Source organism: Ranitomeya variabilis, chromosome 4 (assembly GCF_051348905.1).
Source record: "Ranitomeya variabilis isolate aRanVar5 chromosome 4, aRanVar5.hap1, whole genome shotgun sequence".
In the NCBI taxonomy this organism is placed as follows: domain Eukaryota; kingdom Metazoa; phylum Chordata; class Amphibia; order Anura; family Dendrobatidae; genus Ranitomeya; species Ranitomeya variabilis.
The window spans coordinates 91,778,944-91,798,311 of NC_135235.1; positions in this window are offsets into that span (position 1 = coordinate 91,778,944).

Below are 19,368 nucleotides of genomic sequence, written 5' to 3' on the forward strand. Positions count from 1 at the left end.
CTTTGAAAGCTCAAGTGCTTCACAGAAATTTATAATGCAGAGTAGTGAAAATAAAAAAAATATATTTTTTTCCAACAAAAAAGATTTTTAGCCCCCAAGTTTTTATTTTCACAAGGGTAACAGGAGAAATTGGACCCCAAAAGTTGTTGTCCAAATTATCCCGAGTACGCTGATGCCCCATATGTGGGAGTAAACCACTGTTTGGGCGCACGGCAGAGCTCAGAAGGGAGGGAGTACCATTTGACTTTTTTAGCGCAAAATTGGCTGTCGTGTTTGGAGACCCCCTGATGTACCTAAACAGTGGAAACCCCCCAATTCTAACTCCAACCCTAACCCCAACACAGCCCTAACCCTAATCTCAACCCGATCCATAATCCTAATCACAACCCTAACGATAATCACAACCCTAACCCCAAAACAGCCCTAATCTCAACCCTAACCATAACCCTAATCAAAACCCTAAATCCAACACACCCCTAACCCTAATCCCAACCCTAACCCTAATCCCAACCCTAATCCCAAACGTAACACTAATCCCAACCCTAATCCAAACCCTAACCCTAATCCCAACTCTAACCCTAACTTTAGCCCCAACCCTAACTTTAGCCCCAACCCTAACCATAACTTTAGCCCCCGTCGTCACAAAAAAAGTTCAATGTAACCTTTTTTTTGTACGTCGCGTCCGCCATTTCCGCGGATGCGTGGCCGTAACTCTGCCCCCTCCTCCCCAGGACATAGACTGGGCAGCGGATGCGTTGAAAAACTGCATCCGCTGCCCACGTTGTGCACAATTTTCACAACGTGCGTCGGTACATCGGGCCGACGCATTGCGACCGCCCCGTACCGACGCAAGTGTGAAAGAAGCCTAAGGCTACTTTCACACTAGCGTCGTACTCGGCCCATCGCAGTGTGTCGAGCCGACGTACCGACGCTAGCGTTGTAAGCGCCGCACAACGGGTGCAGCGGATGCTGTTTTTTCAACGCATCCGCTGCCCCATTGTGAGGTGCGGGGAGGCGGGGGCGGAGTTCCGGCCACGCATGCGCGGTCGGAAATGGCGGACACGTCGCACAAAAAAGTTACATGTAGTCTTTTTTGTGTCGACGGTCCGCCGAAGCACGACGCATCCGTCGCACGACGGATGCGACATGTGGCAATCCGTCGCAATGCGTCGCTAATGCAAGCCAATGGAGAAAAAACGCATCCTGCAAGCACTTTTGCAGGATGCGTTTTTTCTCCAACGACGCATTGCGACGGAAGCCAAAAAACGCTAGTGTGAAAGTAGCCTAACCCTAACCCTAGCCCTAACCCTAACCCTAAATTTAGCCCCAACCCTAACCCTAACTCTAACCCTAACTCTAACCCTAACCCTAACCCTAACTCTAACCCTAACCCTAACTCTAACTCTAACCCTAACCCTAATTTTAGCCCCAACTTGTCTTCTCCTGCCGGCCGGCAGATGGCAGCAGATGGCGGGCGCACTGCGCATGCGCCCGCCATGATGAAAAAGCCGGCTGGCAGGAGAAGACAGAAGAGGACCCAGGGACCCCGGGTGAGTATGATAGGGTCCCCGAATCCCCCTATTTCTCTGTCCTCTGATGTGCGATCACATCAGAGGACAGAGAAATAACTGATCGCTTTTTTTTTTTTTTTTGTGCGGTCGCCGGTAAACTGTTAATTACCGGCGATCGCAAAGCAGGGGTCGGTGCAAACCGACCCCGATCATGTTCTTTGGGGTCTCGGCTACCCCCGGCAGCCGAGACCCCAAAGATCTTCCGGGTGCCGGGCGGCGGGCGCACTGCGCATGCGCCCGCCATTTTTTCCCGGAAAAAACATGGCGGCGCCCATCGGGAGCCACGAGGAGCACCGGGGGAGATAGGTGAGTATTGGGGGGCTATTGGGGGCCATCGGGGACCACATTTCTCTGTCCTCCGATGTGCGATCACATCGGAGGACAGAGAAATTAAACGGCAAATCGCGTTTTGTTTTTTTTTGTTGCGACCACCGGTAAACGGTTAATTACCGGCGATCGCAACTCGGGGGTCGGTAAAAAACCCCCGAATCATGTTCTCTGGGGTCTCGGCTACCCTCGGCAACCGAGACCCCAGAGAAAATCCGACTCTGGGGGGCGCTATTCACTTTTTCCACAGCGCCGTTAATTAACGGCGCTGTGGATTAAGTACCCTTAGCGGCCGCCGTTAAAAGGCGTATCGGCGGTCGTTAAGGGGTTAAAAACGTCAGCTCGGCACACAAAAAAATATGCCCTCACCCAATCTGAGATCACGAAAAATGGATTTTTATTTTTTTTTTTTTAACAAAGTTTGGAATGTTTTTTCACCACTGAGATAAAAGAAAAAAAACACCTATAAAATTTTGATGTCTAAGAACTCGTAATGACCTGGAGGACCAAGTCAGTTTTAGCATTTAGTGAACATAGTAAAAAAGCAAAACAACTGTGGGATTGCACTTTTTTGTAATTTCACTGCACTTGGAATTTTTTTTCCAGTTTTCCAGTATGTTAAAACCAATGGTGTCGTTTAAAAGTACAAATCGCCCCGCAAAAAACAATCCCTCATGGCCATAGTGACCAAAAAATAAAAAAGTTATGGCTTTGGGAAGAAGGGGAGCAAAAACGAAAATGCCTCCGGTCATGAAGGGGTTAAGCTATGTTCACACGTTGCAGGTTCTTTTTCATGCTTTTTTATGCATATTTTCAGCTGCATTTCAAAGTACCAGCAAAGTCAATGAGCTTTCAGAAATCTCATGCACACAGCTTGCTTTTTTTTCCCTGACTGTTTTGTCAAAGAGCTGCGTTTCTGCAAAATACAGCATGTCATGTCTTTCAGTGTTTTTGCAGGGTTTTTCACCCATTGAAAGCAATGAGAACGTGCAAAAAAAACGCTACAAAAAACGCAGATATCAGATTTTGCTGCATTTTGGTGCCAAAACCTGATGAACATGAATCAAATTTTTTTTTTCTTTTATGCGCTAAACTTTATCAGCATGCACAAGAGACAAATGTACACTGACAAAAACACAGCAATTTCTAAGCAAAACCTGCTTTTTGTAAGCAGTGTAAGTGCATCTTAAAATTTGCAGTAAAAAAAACACTGCAAAAATGCAGTTTATGAACATAGCCTTTAAAGGGATTTTCTCAACTTGTAGCTTCAGGAGCATACTGTTCCTTTGCCTTCTGGCCTCTTATTTGCCAAGGGTGGTGGGCTCCTGAAGACTAATTTCTTTGTGCACACGTTGTGTTTTTACTGCGTTTTCTTTTTTCCCCGCAGGCAAAACCTTCTCTCTTGGCAGTAAAGAAGCTGCTTAAAAAAAACATGTTTTGCTGCTGAGTTTTTGTTGTCTGTTGTGCATGTTGATAAAGTTTAGTGCCCCCCAACATGAAAAAGCATGATTTAGCCCCAAGCAAATTTGGTGCTTAATGACCAAGCCAATTTTTACAATTGTGACCACTGTCACTTTGAGGTTATAACTCTGGAACGCAAGTGGATTCCACTGATTGTTTTTTCGTGACATATTGTACTTCAGGTTAGGCCGGCGTCACACTAGCGAGTTTTACGGACGTATGAGCGCAGAAAATACATCCGTAAAATACGCATTACACACGGCCCAATGATTCTCTATGTCCCAGCTCCTATCAGCCGTATTTTACGGATCCGTATTATACGGTCTTCTACGGCCGTAGAAAATCGCAGCATGCTGCGTTTGTCACCGTATTCCGCAAAAAAATCGCCAATGAAAGTCTATGGGGGCGAGAAAAATACGGATTACACACGGACCAGCAGTGTGACTTGCGAGAAATACGCAGCAGTGTTCTATAGAAAAGCCGGTAATTCAATTGCCGGCTTTTCATTTCTCCTTCACAAACCCGATAGGATATGAGACATGGTTTACATACAGTAAACCATCTCATATCCCTTTTTTTTTGCATATTCCACACTACTAATGTTAGTAGTGTGTATGTGCAAAATTTGGGCGCTGTAGCTTGTAAAATAAAGGGTTAAATGGCGGAAAAAATTGGCGTGGGCTCCCGCGCAACTTTCACCGCCAGAGTGGTAAAGCCAGTGACTGAGGGCAGATATTAATAGCCAGGAGAGGGTCCATGGTTATTGGCCCTCCTGGCTACAAACATCTGCCCCCAGCCAACCCAGAAAAGGCACATCTGGAAGATGCGCCTATTCTGGCACTTGGCCACTCTCTTCCCACTCCCGTGTAGCGGTGGGATATGGGGTAATGAAGGGTTAATGCCACCTTGCTATTGTAAGGTGACATTAAGCCAGATTAATAATGGAAAGGCGTCAATTATGACACCTATCCATTATTAATCCAATAGTACGAAATGGTTAATAAAACATACACACATTATTACAAAGTATTTTAATGAAATAAAGACACAGGTTGTTGGAATATTTTATTATACTGGTAATCCACCTGAAGACCCTCGTTCTGTAACAAAGGAAAAATAAAAAAACAACAATATCTCATACCTTCTGTCGCTCAGGACAAGTCCCACGAAGTAAATCCATCTGAAGGGGTTAAATCATTTTACAGCCAGGAGCTGTGCTAAAGCAGTGCTCCTGGCTGTAAAACCTGTTGTGAATTCCGTTCTCAGACTCCCTCCTGTGGTCATGAATGGTACTTTGGTTAGTTCTGCTCTTGGACTCCCTCTGGTGGCTTCGAGCGGAACTGCTGGTCACTGAGGTTGGCTTTATCAGCTGCCCTCGTTTATTGCTATGTTGGTTTCCCTATTTAACTCCACTCAGATCGTTACTTCATGCCAGATGTCAATGTTTCAGTATTGGTTCAGTTCTCTCTTGGACTTCTCTGAGGACCTGTCTACTCCAGCAGAAGCTAAGTCTTTGCTAGTTCATTTGTTGTTACTACTTCCTGAATATATTTCTTAGTACTGCTAAATTCTAGTCCAGCTTGCTATCATGACATTCCCTTGCTAGCTGGTAGCTCTGGGGGTGCAGAGTGGCACCTCCACACCGTGAGTCGGTGTGGGGAGTCTTTTTGCTACTCTGCGTGGCTTTTTGTAGATTTTTGTGCTGACCGCATAGTTCCCTTTTCTTTCCTCTGACTATTTAGTTAAGTCTGGCCTCCTTTGCTAAAACCTGTCTCATTCCTGTGTTTGTGACCTTCCTCTTAACTCACAGTCAATATATGTGGGGGGCTGCCTTTACCTTTGGGGAATTTCTCTGAGGCAAGGTAAGGCTTCTATTTCTATCTTTAGGGGTAGTTAGCTCTTAGGCTGTGAAGAGGCGTCTAGGGAGAGTTAGGTACGCTCCACGGCTATTTCTAGTGTGTGTGATAGGAGTAGGGTTTGCGGTCAGCAGAGTTCCCACTTTCCCAGAGCTAGTTCCGATTTTTGAGTTTACTCATCAGGTCATTCCGGGTGCTCCTAACCACCAGGTCCATAACAAAAACCCCCGGGAATGAATGGATTGCAGGGGAATGACCTGTACTTACCTTGAGTTGTGGTGAGGCGACCTCTGCTGGATGTCCTCATATGAACTCGAGCGTGGGAACTTTTCCAAGGCTCCAGTTCATGAGGACATCCAGCAGAGGGCGCCTCACCGCAACTCAAGGTAACTACAGGTCACCCTGCATTTCATTCATTACAATTACAATAGCAAGGTGACATTAACCCTTCATTACCCCATATCCCACCGCTACACGGGAATGGGAAGAGAGTGGCCAAGTGCCAGAATAGGCGCATCTTCCAGATGTGCCTTTTCTGGGGTGGCTGGGGGCAGATGTTTGTAGCCAGGGGGGCCAATAACCATGGACCCTCTCTAGGCTATTAATATCTGCCCTCAGTCACTGGCTTTACCACTCTGGCGGAGAAAATTGAGCGGGAGCCCACGCCAATTTTTTCCACCATTTAACCCTTTATTTTACAAGCTACAGCGCCCAAATTTTACACATACACACTACTAACATTAGTAGTGTGGAATATGCAAAAAAAAAAAAGGGATATGAGATGGTTTACTGTATGTAAACCATGTCTCATATCATGTCGGGTTTGGGAAGGAGAAATGAAAAGCCGGCAATTGAATTACCGGCTTTTCACATATCTTGCGCTGAATTAAATATAAATACAGTATATATATATATATATATATATATATATATATATATATATATATATATATATATATATATATATTATATATATATATATATATATTATATATATATATATATTATATATATATTATATATATATATATATATTATATATATATATATGTATGTGTGTGTGTCTCAATGACATATATATATATATATATATATATATATATATATATATATATATATATATATAAATATATATATACTGTATATATGTTTTTCCGAACATTTGAGCACATAAATCCATTAGATGTCGGTTTTGCAAGCCTGCGAGAAAATATCGCAGTACGGATGCCATACGGATTACATACGGAGGATGCCATGCGCAAAATAAGCTGACACACCCTGCCTACGGATGACATACGGATCACTATTTTTGGAACATTTCTGCGTATTACAGCCGTAAAATACGGACCATATTTTAATACGCTGAGTGTGATGCCGGCCTTAGTGGTAAAATTTCTTCAATATGACTTGCATTTATTTATGGAAAAAAATGAAATTTGGCAAAAATTTTGAAAATGTAGCAATTTTCAAACTTTTAATTTTGGTGCCCTTAAATCACAGAGATATGTCACACAAAATAGATAATAAGTAACATTTCCCACATGTCTACTTTACATCAGCACAATTTTGGAAAAAAAATTTTTTTGTTAGGAAGTTATAAGGGTTAAAAGTTGACCAACAATTTCTCATTTTTTCAACAAAATTTACAAAACCATTTTTTTAGGGACCATCTCACATTTGAAGTGAGTTTTGGGAAGGTGGGGGCAATATGACAGAAAATAACCAAAAGTGACACTATTCTAAAAACTGCACCCCTCAAGGTGCACAAAACCACATTCAATAAGTTTATTAACCCTTCAGGTGCTTCATGTGAACTAAAGCAATATGGAAGGAAAAAATGAACATTTTATTTTTTGCACAAAAAATTAACTTTAGACCCAAACTTTATTTTCACAATGGACCACAAAATCTATTGTGCAATTTCTCCTGAGTACGTAGCTACCCCGTAAGTGGGGGAAAGACACTGTTTGGGCACATGGCAGGGCTCAGAAGGGAGGGAGCACCGTTTGACTTTTTGAAAGCAAAATTGGCTGGAATCAATGGTGGCGCCATGTCGCATTTGGAGACCCTCTGATGTACCTAAACAGTGGAAACTATACTAACAATAACTCCAACCCTAACACAGCCCTAACCATAACCCCAACACCACAACCCTAGCTCTAACTCCAAACCTAACCCTAAGACCTCTTTCACACGTCCGTTTAATTCCAGTACTGGAAAAACCGGTACTGGAGATATCCGTGTTCGTGTGTGTAATACTTGCGGCACACGTGTGGCAACCGTGTGCCGCACCAGTACCACATGGACGGACACCGGGGAAGAAGCGCTACAGTAAGCGCTGTTTCCTGGTGGCGGGTGCTGAAGACAGCTCTCATCATTCTCCCCTGCTCTGCCAGCGATTGGCGTGAGCAGAAGAGAATGATGAGAGTTCTATTCAAATCAGAACAATGACAGCAGGTGGGGGCTTTTGGGAATATTACTCCCATCATCTGACACCTGCTGCCGCTAATAACAGTGACCGCAGGAGCAGATGATAGGGATATTCCTCACCCGCCGCCTGCATAAATAAATAAATGAAAATCCCGGCGTGGGTTCCCCCCTGTTTTCTATAATCATCCAGGCTAAACTCACAGCTGTCAGCTTCAGCAAGGTTGGTTATCAAGCATAGAGGGGTCCTAACATGTTTTTTTTTTTTTTTTTTAATCATTCACAAGCGGCGGGTGAGGAATACCCCGATCATCCGCTCCTGCTGTCACTGTTATTAGCCACAGCAGGTGTCGGATGATGGGAGTAAGGGCCCCTTTCCACTTGCGAGAGAAAAAACGGTCCGATTTCCGGACCGAAAAAACGGAGGCAAATCATGCGAGTGTCATGCGATTGTCATGCGAGTGTCATGCGATTTTTTTTTTTTATCGCAACATCCGTATGACATCCGTATTGCTGTCCGATTTTTACGCACCGGTGTCCTTTGAAAAGCTGGCAATTCAGCGCGGTGTACAGTAAAATCACACTGACAGGTTAGAATAGAGTAGATATATATACATAGAATAGGTATATGTACATATATATATGTCAGTGAGACATCTATATATGTATATCTATATTTAATGCAGCGCTAGATTGCATAAAAGCCGGTAATTCAATTGCCGGCTTTTTCTTTCTCCTTCCCAAACCCGACAGGATATGAGACATGGTTTACATACAGTAAACCATCTCATATCCCTTCTTTTATTACATATTCCTCTTCACTAATGTAAGAAGTGTCTGTGTGTCAAATTTGGGGCCTCTAGCTATTAAATTAAAGGGTAAAATCACGGAAAAAATTGGCGTGGGCTCCCGTGCGATTTTCTCCGCCAGAGTGGTAAAGCCAGTGACTGAGGGCAGATATTAATAGCCTAGAGAGGGTCCATGGTTATTGGCCCCCCCTGGCTACAAACATCTGCCCCCAGCCACCCCAGAAAAGGCACATCTGGAAGATGCGCCTATTCTGGCACTTGGCCTCTCTCTTCCCATTCCCGTGTAGCGGTGAGATATGGGGTAATGAAGGGTTAATGTCACCTTGCTATTGTAAGGTGACATTAAGCCAGATTAATAATGGAGAGGCGTCAATTATGACACCTATCCATTATTAATCCAATAGTACGAAATGGTTAATAAAACACACACACACACACACACGATTACAAAGTATTTTAATGAAATAAAGACACAGGTTGTTGTAATATTTTATTAGACTCTTAATCCACCTGAAGACCATCGTCCTGAAACAAAGTTAAAAAAACAAACAACAATATTCCATACCTTCTGTCGTTATGTCCCACGTTGTAAATCCATCTGAAGGGGTTAAATCATTTTACAGCCAGGAGCTGTGCTAATGCACTCGCTCGTGCCTGTAAAACCCTGGGTACTGAATGGAAAGCAGGGGATTGTCCTGTACTTATCTTGAGTCGCGGTGATGCGCCCTCTGCTGGATGTCCTCATGAACTGCAGCCTGGTAAAAGTTCCCACGCTCGAGTTCATATGAGGACATCCAGCAGAGGGCGCATCACCGCAACTCAAGGTAAGTACAGGACAATCCCCTGCTTTCCATTCAGTACCCGGGGTTTTACAGGCACGAGCGAGTGCATTAGCACAGCTCCTGGCTGTAAAATTATTTAACCCCTTCAGATGGTTTTTCATCGTGGGACGTTACAGATCTACGGAAGGTATGTATATTGTTGGTTTATTATTTTGAATTTGTTACAGAACGAGGGTCTTCAGGTGGATTGAGAGTGCAATAAAATATTACAACAACCTGTGTGTTTATTTCATTAAAATACTTTGCAATATTGTGTGTGTGTTTTTTTAACCATTTCATACAATTGGATTAATAATGGATAGGTGTCATAATTGACGCCTCTCCATTATTAATCTGGCTTAATGTCACCTTACAATAGCAAGGTGACATTAACCCTTCATTACCCCATATCCCACCGCTACACGGGAGTGGGAAGAGAGTGGCCAAGTGCCAGAATAGGCGCATCTTCCAGATGTGCCTTTTCTGGGGTGGCTGGGGGCAGATGTTTGTAGCCAGGGGGGGGCCAATAACCATGGACCCTCTATAGGCTATTAATATCTGCCCTCGGTCACTGGCTTTACCACTCTGGCGAAGAAAATCGCGCGGGAGCCCACGCCAATTTTTTCCGCGATTTAACCCTTTAATAGCTAGAGACCCCAAATTTGACACACAGACACTTCTTACATTAGTGAAGAGGAATATGTAATAAAAGAAGGGATATGAGATGGTTTACTGTATGTAAACCATGTCTCATACCCTGTCGGGTTTGTGAAAGAGAGCAAAAGCCGGCAATTGAATTAGCGGCTTTTATGCTATCTAGCGCTGCATTAAATATAAATATATATATATAGATGTCTCACTGACATATATATATATATATATATATATATGTATATATACCTATTCTATGTGTATATATCTACTCTATTCCAACCCGTCAGTGTGATTTTACTGTACACTGCGCTGAATTACCGGCTTTTCAAAGGACACCGGTGCGTAAAAATCGGACAGAACTCGCATGGTGCGAGTGCTGTGCGATTTTTTTTTTTTTTTCTCGCACCCATTGACTTGCATTGGCGAGTCTCGTCCGAGAATCACAGCAATACGCAGCATGCTGCGATTTTTTTCTCAGCCGACCCAGATTTTTCTCAGTCCGATTTCGGCTGAGAAAAAAATTGCGAATGAAAAGACACCTATTAAATAACATTGGTCCGAGTGCAATCCGATTTTTTATCGGATTGCACTCGTCCGTTTTCCTCGCAAGTGGAAAGGGGCCCTTATAGTCCCAAAAGCCCCCATCTGCTGTCATTGTTCTGACTTTAATATAACTCTCATTATTCTCCTCCGCTTGAGCCGATCACCGACAGAGCAGGGGAGAATGATGAGAGCCGTCTTCAGCATCCGGCGCTGGGGAACAGCTCTTACTGTAGCGATTCTTCCCCAGTGTCGATGCGTGTCACACGGATGACATCAATGTGTGTTCTCCATGTGCGGGGCGTTTTGCGGCCCATGCTGACAGTAAAAAACAGACATGTCATCATGTTTTGCCCATGGACACACGGTCCATGGAAACACACTGACATGTGCACAGACCCATTCACTTGAATAGGTCTACGTGTGTCAGTGTCTCCGGTACGTGTGAAAACTGTCACTACACGTACCGCAAACACAGATGTGTGACAGAGCCCAAATGGAAAAATGGAAAAAAATAAATTTTTCTATTTTTATTATTTTTAGCTAACTAAAATGAACCAATAGGAGAAATCTCCTATAATTGCTGGGTGTCGGCAGGCACATCTCGGTGGGCTCGCTGCACATGTGCCCGCCATTTTCTTCTGGGAAGAAGACGACGAGGGCTGGGAGATGGAGCTAGAGGGTTTGGGGATACCGGAGGTCCTGGGGAGGTACTCGTGGACCCATTTCTCTCTCCTCTGGTGTGCTAGATCAAATTAGAGGAGAGAGAAATGAATGGGAAATCAGACTGTGAATAACAGTGATCACGAGACTAGAGATGGTAAAAACCGACCCGAATCATGTTCTCAGGGGTCTCGGCTACCTGCACATACACTGAAAAAAAAAAACGCTGAAAGAAGTGACATGCTGCAGTTTGCAAAAACGCAGCTGTTTTCCAAATCAGTCAGGAAAATAAAACCAATGTGTGCGCATGATATTTGTGAACTCTCATAGCTTTTGCTGGTACTCTAAACCCAGCTTAAAATATGCATAAATAAAAGCAAAAAAAAAAAGGCCTGCTGCAAAAATGCAAAGTGTGAACATAGCCTGACAGCGGCACGGTCATGCTGCTGGCAGAACTGTGCACCCCCACAGCCCGCTAACCAGAAGCAGCTTTGCCTCTGTCGCATGGGAGAAGTGCCGGGGGATTGTAGCCGGTTGGATCCGGTGATCGGCCGGCTTCATGGCAGCGTGATTAGATTAAAGCATAGAGCCTACGAGTGGTATGTGCTCCTTGCCTAGGTAACTGGTAAATCTGAGACTGCGGGGCAGCTGGTGACTTGGGCGATGAGCTGTTCACTATGAAATGTAATAATCCCTCCATTCTTGAGCACAGAGATAATTTTTAAGGAGTAAATTGCAAAGCAGCTTCTTACAAGTCCTTTTTAAATTGTATTCATTAACTGTATTAGTTTTGAAGATCTTTTTGTTCTTAGGTTTGTCCCCTTCTCTTCCACCAGGTATGAATATACACCCTATAGCAGAGCATGCGATGATTAGTAATCTAGCAGCAGCCAAGGAGTCCACCATGTTTCTCTTGCATCACTCTGGTAATAATAGGCAGTATTGCAGCGGTGTAATAGAAGACTTGGTTTTTGTTCTTCCTAATACAGCAGGAAACTTTCTTCCATTGTTGTGCATAAGATGACCCAACGCTACTTGTCAGATCTAAAGGTGGAGAACACATTCCTGCTGAGTCATTCTGACAGCCAGAAAATGTCCCAGACATGAAAAGAGGAGAGCGTCCATAGCCGTGTATTCAGGCCCATTATGAAATAAGTAGGCAATTACCTGTACTGAGCTGACGAGGTGGAGCATGACGTGACGGGGACAATTTATCTTTCTTACCTAAATGCATGCTGACATCTGCCCTGATTAGCTTTATGGGGATTTTACAATATAGTACTCTATAGCATTGATGGAGCCTGTATGGCAGGACCTGGTGTGTACAGCTCCCTAGCATTGGGCGATGTATGGAGTCATTCTCACATGGAGCAATGATAGGAGGGAGAATCCAATGGGGTCCATACAGCGTACAAAGCTAACTACATAACCCATAACACCGATGGTCTATCCTGGTTAGCCCAACAAATCCCATAGATAACCGCTGCAATTTACATGGGCTGATTGGCCAACGAATGAGAAAACCCGAGTTTGTCTGTTGAGCCGCAGCGTCAAAAACGCAGCGTCCAGATGTTACAGCATAGTGGAGGGGATTTAATGAAATCCCGTCTCCACTGTGCATTAAAAATCGCATGCGTTTTTCCCGCAAAAACGCACATGCGTTGCGTTTTTTCAGAACGCAGCATGTTGCTACAATGAGCAAAACACACAGGAACACCGCAGGTGACCTGCCAGTGACCTCAGGTGCATTTTTGGTCAGGATTTTACCTGCATAAAATCCTGACCAAAGCCTGAAGCAAACCTGAACGTGGACATATACCCTTATAAGTGAGATGTGCTGCTAACAATATGCGCTCTCTTTTGTGAACAGAACTATCATATTTAAAGGGGTTGTCCGGGTATACAGTATTGATGACCTCTATGCAGGATAGGTCATCAATAGCAGATCGGTGGGAGTCCAACACCCCCACCGATCAACTATATTTTGTTCCGTCGGCAGTCAAATATAAACACATTGAAAAGAACTTCTGGGCATAACTCCATTCAAATTGTAGCTGCCGCTGCCGGATGCTGCAGCTCGGCTCCTACTCTGTTACAGAAAAGATGTGCTGCAGTAGCCGTCAGCATCAGCTACACTCTGCGTACAGCAAATTCAAGACCATGTTTACATCCAGCCAGCATCAAAGCAAAAAAAAATAGCCGATCAGTTTGGGCATTGGGTGTCAGACCTGCACCGATCCTGCAGCTGTATGCCTGGACAACCCCTTTAGGCCGGTTTCACACGTCAGTGGCTCCGGTACGTGAGGTGACAGTTTCCTCACGTACCGGAGCCACTGACACACGTAGACCCATTAAAATCAATGCATCTGTGCAGATGTCATTGATTTTTTGCGGACCGTGTCTCCGTGTGCCAAACACGGAGACATGTCAGTGTTCGTGGGAGCGCACGTATTACACGGACCCATTAAAGTCAATGGGTCCGTGTAAAACACGGACCACACACGGACGTTCTCCGTGTGCAGTCCGTGTGGCGTGCAGGAGACAGCGCTACAGTAAACGCTGTCCCCCCCCACATGGTGCTGAAGCCGCCATTCATATCTTCTCTGCAGCAGCGTTTGCTGCATAGAAGATATGAATAATAGTGTTTAAAAGAAAGATCTGTGTGTCCGCCGCCCTCCCACCCCCTGTGCGCCCCCCCGCTGTTCTGAAAATACTCACCCGCCTCCCTCGCAGTGTTCTGGTCTGGCCGCCCCTTCTACTGTATGTGGTCACGTGGGGCCGCCGATTAGAGTCATGAATAGGTGGCTCCACCTCCCATAGGGATGGAGCCGCCTATTCATGACTGTAAATGAGCGGCCCCACGTGACCGCATACAGTGGAAGCCACGGCCAGACCAGGAAGCACCGACAGCCAACGAGGGAGGCGGGTGAGTATTTTCAGAACAGCGGGGGGGCGCACAGGGGGTGGGGGGGGCGGCGGACACATAGATCTTTCTTTTAAACACTATTATTCATATCTTCTATGCAGCAAACGCTGCTGCACAGAAGATATGAATCGCGGCTTCAGCACGATGCAGTGTACCACACGCTCCGTGTGGTACCCACTCGGCACACGGGCGGCACACGTGTGCCGCACGTATGGCCTACGTGAGCTCACGGGCACACGGACACGGATAACTCCGGTACCGATTTTTTCCGGTACCGGAATTATCTGGACGTGTGGGACAGCCCTGAATGACTGTTCTGTCCAACCAGTTTGAATGGTCTAGTAAATGAGCACAGATTAACTTTTATATAGACACTCCTTTATGGCCAGAAATCGTCCGATGTAATGGGCCTTTATTGACCGCCTGGAGTATTAATGACTTGGTTACACAGGACTATGGCTGGGAATATAGAAATGTCGCTAGTAATTAGTTGTCCAAGATCACAAAGTTTCCCAAAGAAAATGCCCCACATCTGATACATCAGTATGGCAAAAAATGGATCAGACAGAAGATCTGGTGTAGTATGAACAGTTCCCAATTGCTATAATAATCATCAGCTGCCCCTTATCAAGGCCATATATCAACTCAGCATTAGATTGGAGACAGGAGATGGCCTCTGTGAAAAAAAAAAATTGTAATGGGCTCACTTGGGGCCTCTTAAGGAAAACTGAGCACGTTCAGGTCAAACTTATGGGGGATCAAATAATATTCCAAATACATAGTACTTATGACTAACTTAAAAAAATCCATGCATCATATGGCAGAAGTCCTAAAAAAAGTGACATTTTTACAACAAAGATTTTTGCAGATATGCCTGAATAAACTTCTGCATAAAATAATTTGCAGTTACAGACATATAAAAGAACATAACCCTCCTGCATTAATACATTTGTCCCATAGGTGGCGATGCAGGGTCTTATTTTTCTTCAGTGCTGTGTTTTATGCTGCCCTGAAAACAAATGAGGAACCTATGAAAAAGGAAAGACCGCTCAACTAGAAGTGGAAATGGAAAGTGAAATTCAGTGCTGTGTGATTTCATAACTCTACTGAAATGAAGGGTAACGTTTGGTAATTCTTCTCTACTGCAGTAGGGAATTACATTTGGAACAACTCCCCAATATATTCCTTTTAGATTTTCTCAATGTTGTAACAGGCAGCTATTTTTCATATGGAAACAAACTTAAAGAAGGTTGTCCCATGAACATAGTACATTTGAATTAATGCGCCCCACATAATCCTCCATACAATATAATGCGCCCCACATAGTCTAATGCACCCTACATTGTCCTCCATACAGTATAATGTGTCCCACATAGTCCCTCATACAGTATAATGCACCCCACATTGTCCTCCATACAGTATAATGTTCCCCACATAGTCCCCATACAGTCTAATGCACCCCACATTGTCCTCCATACAGTATAATTTGCCCCACATAGTCCCTCATACAGTATAATGTGCCCCACATTGTCCGACATACAGTATAATGTGCTCCACATAGTCCCCCATACAGTATAATGCACCCCACATTGTCTTCCATACAGTATAATGCGCCCCACATTGTCCTCTATACAGTATAATGCATCAAACCTAGTCCTCCATACAGTATAATGGGGCACTGCATTGCCTTCCATACAGTATAATGGCCCTACATAGTGCTCCATAAAGTATAATGGCCCTACATAGTGCTCCACACAGTATAATGGCCCCACATAAAAAAATAATACCTCTGCCCGTTCCCCGCTGCTCTGGTCTCTTCATGGTGTCTTCAGATTCTCTGCACATATCGGTACAGCAGACAAGTTGTAATGATTTCATTGCACCCACTGTGCTGAGACATCAGACCCAGAGGGGGAATGATTGCTTTCAACTGTATTGGCACTAGATGCTGATATAGTTGAAAGTGTGATGGCGGAGGACCTGCCTGGCATTGCGGGGCACATATACTTGGGGGACCCAGCCGGCATCGTAGGTCAAATATACGCCCCCTGTGATGCACATTGGAGATTACAGAGTGAAAGGAGCCTATAGGTGGCCATACAGACTTCACTGTCTGAAAGCTTGTTTGGCTGACGACGGTCCCTCCAGATCCCCATACACGTGAATGTACTGTTCGACGGAGCATTCTTATGTTCTGCATGGAGAATGTAGAGTAAAGGTGCATGTACATTGCATAGTTATCAGGAAAACACTTGTTCATCAGGTGAAATTACCTTGAAGCTTGCTTAAAAAAATCCTTGTTCTCTGCAGCACATATAGTTATAGTTATGCTAGAAATAGGCCCGAGGCTATTGCATCGGGAGTGCAGTGAAATGAACATCTGTGTATCCTTAGTGGTGCTAACGGGAGCAGTGGACATATCACAGCATCATTGGCAGAGCGGTGCCGCGCGGCTTTGGTGGGGGATTTAAATCCTGCGCCACTCATTGGCTCAGCCGCAGGCAGTTCAGCCAATAAGCGGTGCCGCGCGGCTTTGGCGGGGGATTCAAATCCCGTGCGGCACCGCTCAGCCGGCGGGGTGGGGGATTTGAATCCTGCACTGCTCATTGGCTCAGCCGGCGACAGCTCGGCCAATGAGCGGTGCTGCGTGGCTTTGAGCGGCACGGGATTCAAATCCCCCGCCAAAGGCGTGCGGCACTGCTCATTGGTTGAGCGCCGTGGGATTCAAATCCCCGGCCCCGCCGGCTGAGCCAATGAGCAGCGCGGGATTCAAATCCCCTGCCCCGCTGGCTGAGCTAATGAGGTTGCCGTCACACTAGGAATGTTTGGTCAGTATTTTACCTCAGTATTCATCAAACACTCATTGTGTGCACAGCGTCTCAGGCCACGTTCACACATTCAGTATTTGGTCAGTATTTTACCTCAGTATTTGTAAGCCAAAACCAGTAGTGGGTGATAAAAGCAGAAGTGGTGACGTGTTTCTATTACACTTTTCCTCTGATTGTTCCACTCCTGGTTTTGGCTTACAAATACTGAGGTAAAATACTGACCAAATACTGCTAGTTTTGGTTTGAGGCACCAATTTTGCAGGATCCTGCATTCTCAAAAATCGACGCATTGTGACGGATCTGAAAAGACGGAAGTGTGAAAGTAGCCTAAAATGAATACAAATATGTTTATGAATAAAATACCTGAGTATGGAGTCAGTGTTGGGCCAAAATGATTAGGCTTAATACTGGGGTAGGGCAGCACGGATCTAATGATCGGTTCCCTTTAGCTCCTTCCGGACATGGCTATTTTCTGTTTCTGCGTTTTTGTTTTTTTCCTCTTCTTCCAAGAGCCATAACATTTTGAATCACACAATTAATTTTATCAGGTGATGTACTGGAAAGAAGGAAAAAAAATTCAAGCACAATTTCACAATAGTTTTTTTTCCCCTATTTCCCATGTTCACTATATGGAAGAAATGACCTGGCAATATGATTCTCCCCAGGTCAGTACAGAGATCCTACATATGCATATTTTTTATGTCAATGAAAAATAATAATTCAGAAATTTGTAAAATATAAATAAAAAATAAATTTTGCATGTGTTGCCATTTATCATTTTTTGACATCTTTTAACCCCTTCATGACCCCAGCTTTTTTTGGTTTTGCGTTTTCGTTTTTCGCTCCCCTCCTTCCCAGAGCCATAACTTTTTTATTTTTCCGTCAATGTGGCCATGTGAGGGCTTATTTTTTGTGGGACAAGTTTTACTTTTGAATGACATCATTGGTTTTTGCAGGTCGTGTCTAGAAAACAGGAAAAAAAATCCAAGTGCAGTGAAATTGCAAAAAAAGTGTAATCCCACACTTGTTTTTTGTTTGGCTTTTTTGCTAGGTTCACTAAATGCTAAAACTGACCTGCCATTATGATTCTCCACGTCATTACGAGATCATAGACAACAAACATGTCTAGGTTCTGTTTTATCTAAGTGGTAAAAAAGAATTCCGAACGTTGCTAAAAAAAAAAGAAAAAAAAAGGCGCCATTTTCCGATATCCGTAGCGTGTCCATTTTTCGTGATCTGGGGTTGGGTGAGGGCTTATTTTTTGCGCACCGAGCTGGCATTTTTAATGATACCATTTTGGTGCAGATACATTCTTTTGATCGCCCATTATTGCATTTTAATGCAATGTTGTGGCGACCAAAAAATGTAATTCTGGAGTTTCTAATTTTTTTCTCGCTACGCCATTTAGTAATCAGGTTAATACTTTTTTTATTGATAGATCAGGCGATTCTGAACGCGGCGATACCAAATATGTGTAGGTTTCATTTTTTATTGTTTTATTTTGAATGGGGTGAAAGGGGGGTGATTTAAACTTTTATATTTTTTTATTTTTTTCATATTTTTTAAAACATTTTTTTTTTCACTTTTGGCATGCTTCAGTAGCCTGCATGGGAAACTAGAAGCTGGCACTACACGATCGGCTCTGCTACATAGGAGCGAAGCTCAGATCGCTCCTATGTAGTAGAATTACTGCACTGCTATGAGCGCCGACCACTGAGTGGCGCTCATAGCAATCCCGCATCAACAACCATAGAGGTCTCAAGGAGACCTCTGGTTGTTATGCCGACGCATCGCTGACCCCCGATCACGTGACGAGTGTCGGCGATGCGCTCATTTCCGGCCCGATGGCCGGAAGCGCTTCCTAAATGCCGCTGTCAGCATTTGATAGCGGCATTTAACTAGTTAATAGCAGCGAGTGGATCTATTGCGGGCACATGTCAGCTGTACAAAACAGCTGACATGTCCCGGCTTTGATACTGGCTCACCGCTGAAACCAACATCAAAGCAGGAGATCTGACCTCGGACGCACTATCCTGTCCGAGGTCAGAAAGGGGTTAATGTTTTGAAAATGTGGTCAATGGGGCTGTGTGGTGGCTTATGTTTTGCGCTTTTGAATAACATTTTTATTGATGCCATTTTAGGTATTTTCAATGTTTTCATTGGCTCTTATTGCATTTTTGCAGTATTGCAGCTGCCGAAAAACTGTAATTCTGGCGCCCTGTAAATACTGTTGTCAGAGATTGACAGCAGCAGTTAATAACATTTTCGCATTTTTTCTCAATGTTGTTTTAAGCCTCCTGACATGACTGTGTTACATTTGGAGTGGATTCCACAAGGATACAACCACAGCAAGCTGTTAGTATTAGGCTCTGTGCACACATTGCGCTTTTGCTGCTCGGATTTGTCACAATCCTGATGACGGTAAAAGCCTCATGCGCACGTTGCTGCTTCCGCCGTGACTTGCAGTTTGGTGTAAATCTTCGGC